This window comes from Littorina saxatilis, linkage group LG11 (assembly GCF_037325665.1).
Source record: "Littorina saxatilis isolate snail1 linkage group LG11, US_GU_Lsax_2.0, whole genome shotgun sequence".
Lineage (NCBI taxonomy): Eukaryota > Metazoa > Mollusca > Gastropoda > Littorinimorpha > Littorinidae > Littorina > Littorina saxatilis.
Genome location: NC_090255.1, coordinates 3235216 through 3239203, shown reverse-complemented (window position 1 = coordinate 3239203; position 3988 = coordinate 3235216).

Genomic DNA, 3988 nt, shown 5'->3' with positions numbered 1-3988 from the left:
TCCATCACGACAGCAACTGCTTCTGTCACTTTGTCCTTTTCCCCGTAGGCAGTCCTCTCTATGTAGGCGCGCAGCAGGTTGGCGTGGTACAGGCGTGCTTTCCCGTTCATGACGATCCTGTAGTCGTTTTGGCCCACTTTCGCTGTCACCTCAAAAGGTCCTTGCCACTGCAGTTGTAGCTTGTTGTGTTTGACAGGTAGAAGTAGCAACACCCGTTCTCCAATCTTGAAGCTGCGCGGCCGTGCCTTGCGGTCGAATCCTCGCGCGTAACGCTGTGCTGCTCTTCCCAGGTTCTCTTGAGCCAATTTGCAGGTCTCTTCAATCCTGTTCCTGAGTTCTACGATGTAGGTCGCTGTCGTCTGCACCTCCTCGTCAGCTTCTTCGTCCGTCCAAGCTTGACGCAGGATAGCCATGGGACCGCGTACCTGTCTGCCGTACAACAACTCAAATGGGGAAAAACCCAAGCTCTCCTGAGGAACCTCGCGGTATGCAAAAAGCAATGCTGGGATGTACCTGTCCCACGTGCGTGGTTTCTCCTGAGCTAGTTTCCTCAGCATGGTCTTCAAGGTGCCATTGAACCTTTCCACCAGTCCGTTGCACTGAGCATGGTAAGGAGTGGTGAAGTGCTGCTCCAGTGATAGCAGTCGTGCTGCCTCCGCCATCACTCCTCCCGTGAACTGCGTGCCTCTGTCGGTGAGTACCTCTGATGGAATTCCCAGCCGGGACCACATAGTAACCAGAGCCTCAGCTACTCGCGTGGCTTCAATCGATTTCAGAGGGATCGCCTCTGGGTATCGAGTAGCGTAGTCCACCATGGTCAAAATGTATCTGTTTCCGTCCTCAGACGCAGGCAAGATGGGCCCGATGATGTCCACTGCCACCCGACGAAAGGGTTCGTCGATGAGCGGCATCTTCTCTAAGGGGACCTTCCTCACCCTTCCTTTGGCAACCACCTTCTGGCACTTATCGCAGGACGCACAGAAACGTCGGACATCCGTGCAGATGCCTGGCCAGTAAAAGTGGCGCCAGACACGATCCGTGGTCTTCTTGGTACCAAGATGACCTCCCAGAATCGAGTCGTGTGCCGTTGCCATGACACCCTCGCGAAACTCGCGAGGCACGACAACCTGTTTGAATGTACCTTCTTGGTTGCTGAACTCACGGTAGAGCAACTTCTTGTCCCTGAGGAACTTTGACCTCCCATGCTTCCCGCTCAGCTTCACCTTCCCCGACTTCGCGTGCTCCCGAGGAGTAGCTAAGGTCGGGTCAGAATCCTGAGCCTTCGCGAGAAGCGCGGGGGTCACGTTCCCCAGGGCAGCTCGTGCAGCAGGTAGGGGTTTGAGAGGTTTGTCCTCTCGCTCCGCCTGTGCCCGCGTGAGCACTGAAATGACGTCGGGAGACCGATAAACGGGAACCTCCCTGGTGACGCCGTCCACAAACTGAACCCGGTTTCCAATGAGCAGGTCGCATGGAGGATCGTCCATGACGACGGCCACAATGGTCCCCGTGAACAACGGGGTTACGACCTTGATCACTGCCGTGTTCAAGTCGTAAGCGTGAGATGCCTCGGCCATTCTCACCCTGATGCTGTCTCCTGTGTAGGCCATAGCTGGAACTAGACTCGCCCGAACCACTATCATGTCTGCCCCTGTGTCCCGCAGACCTTCGCCCTTCACTCCGTTAACGTAGACGTTGCAGTGGGGCTGGAAATGTTTCCTGGAGCACGGAACGCAGAGTTGTGGGATGGTGCATGAGCTCGTGACGTCCCTGAACTCCTCACTGCCAACGAAGTGAACGCCCTTCTGGTCAGCCTGTCTCTTGTGGCAGTCCTTCTTCACGTGGCCCCGCTTGTTGCAGTAGTAACACTGGATGTCAGTTCTGGAACTCGATCCCTTGTGTCCCTGATCGTCCTTCCCGTCCTTGGGTCCTGAAGAACCCGAATTTCCCGTTTTTCCTGGCCGTGAGCCTGAAGATTTGCCGGAGATCGCCTGGGCGTCCTCGTGCACTCTGATCCAGTCGGCTGCCTCCTGAGTAGTCTTTGGCTGGTGTTCCTGCACGAAGGTCACCACCTCAGGTCGCAGGCTGGACATCAGTTGTTCCATGACAATGAGGTCGGCAAGGTCGTTGACGGTCCAGTCCTTTTCGGCCATCTCCACCCAGCGCCGCAGGTAGAGATTAAGGCGTGCCACAAACTGATGACTCAGCTCGCCGCTCAGTCTCTTGCTGTTACGCAGACGTCGTCTGTAGGCTTCAGCAGTCAGGTTAAAGCGCTGGAGTAACGCCTTCTTAAGTGCCTGATAGTCTCTCGCCTCGTCGTCATCCAAAGCATTGTAGAGCTGTAATGCGCGTCCTTTTAAGCAGGTGCTAAGGCGGCTAGCCCACGTGGCCTCTTCCCACTTCTGGTCAGATGCAATGCGCTCAAACCGGCGTAAAAAGTCGTCGAGCTCGTCCTTGTCATCGTCGAACGTCGGCAGTCTCGTACGGTCGGCAACAAACGTCGGCGCGCTAGCCTGAGTGAGCGTACCCTTCTCGGCATGTAGCCTAGCTAGCTCTAGCTGGTGATCGCGATCCGCCTGTTCCTTCCGGTCTAGTCTGTCACGTTCGTCTTTCTTTTCCTGTCTGTCAAGTTCGGCCTGCCGTTCCCTTTCTTGTCTGTCAAGTTCGTCCTTCTTATCCTGTCGGTCACGTTCGTCTTGTCGTTCCTGTCTCTCACGTTCGTCTTTCCTTTCCTGTCTGTCTCGTTCTGCCTGTCGTTCGGCCTGTCGTTCCCTTTCTTGCCTGTCAAGTTCGTCCTTCTTGTCCTGTCGGTCACGTTCTTCTTTTCTTGTCAGTCGCTCAAATTCTTCCTTCCGTTCTACTTCTAAGCGTTTTAGAACGCTTCGGGCTCTAACGCGTGCGTCTCGCTCAGTCGGTTGCTCGCTGCCAGGAGTCTCGAAAGTTATTCTCCTCGTAGGAGATCCCCCTGTAGCCATGGTTAGTTTTAGCAAAGCTTTATTACCAAAGTAAGTCTAACGCAGCTATAGCTAGAACACGCGGTGATGAAATGGATACAAAAATCCAGCAACCGGAAAATGCAGAAGAAAAATCCAAACGGTGTAGAACAAATCGCGTAGCCTACTTTATGGCTGCTTTTTGCGGTGAAACAAAGTGTTTCCCACAGCCGTGGCCTACTTTATCGGCTGCTTTTTGCGGTGAAACAGAGTGTTTCCCACAGCCTTGGTTAGGACAGAAGTCCTCGGACCCTTCCCCCCCAAAATTCCAACAAAGTCAAAATATGGAGAAAAATCCAAGTAAAACAAGACGGTAGAAATGTAACCTGTTACAGAATGCGAAACAACAATGTAGAGAAAACTGAGTAAAACGAATAACAAATCCGCTAACCCCGCTCAGCTCTCTGCAACGGAAAACTCTGAACGTACAACAACAAAGATTCACAAACAAAGGAAAGGGAAGTAATCACAGTTAGCGCATACAATAACTCACAAATTACAATTTACATTTCCTGCAAGATGTGAATCGCTTAAGGTGTGGTATATGATCAAAACTATACAAAAAAGGGTAGCACCAAGCAGAAAATAAGTCGAGCACTGACGAGATTATCTGCTCTTAGTTATCCTTAATTGGTGGGTCTTTATCAGTTGGAAATTAACTGAGTAAATCCCGGCTTGGCCCCCACGTGTCACGTTTCAATATATCACTCAAGGTGATTATGAACCGGTTAATTACTACTAATTAACTAACCACACCACGATCCACTCTCGCAGGCATACAATTAAATAGAGTCAACAAAAGTATAAGTTTCAGACGCCTGTTTATGTATAAACTCTCCACCTCCCTCGAGCCTTCACTCAAAATATGTTCTTTTTACGTTCTCAACACGTAAAAAACCAGTGTTCACTGACAAAATGCCAGTACTTTGTAGAAAATTATAGTAACACGCTGAACCCGTGTAAATACAGTCAAAATGAGAATGTTCTGTTCGAAAAGC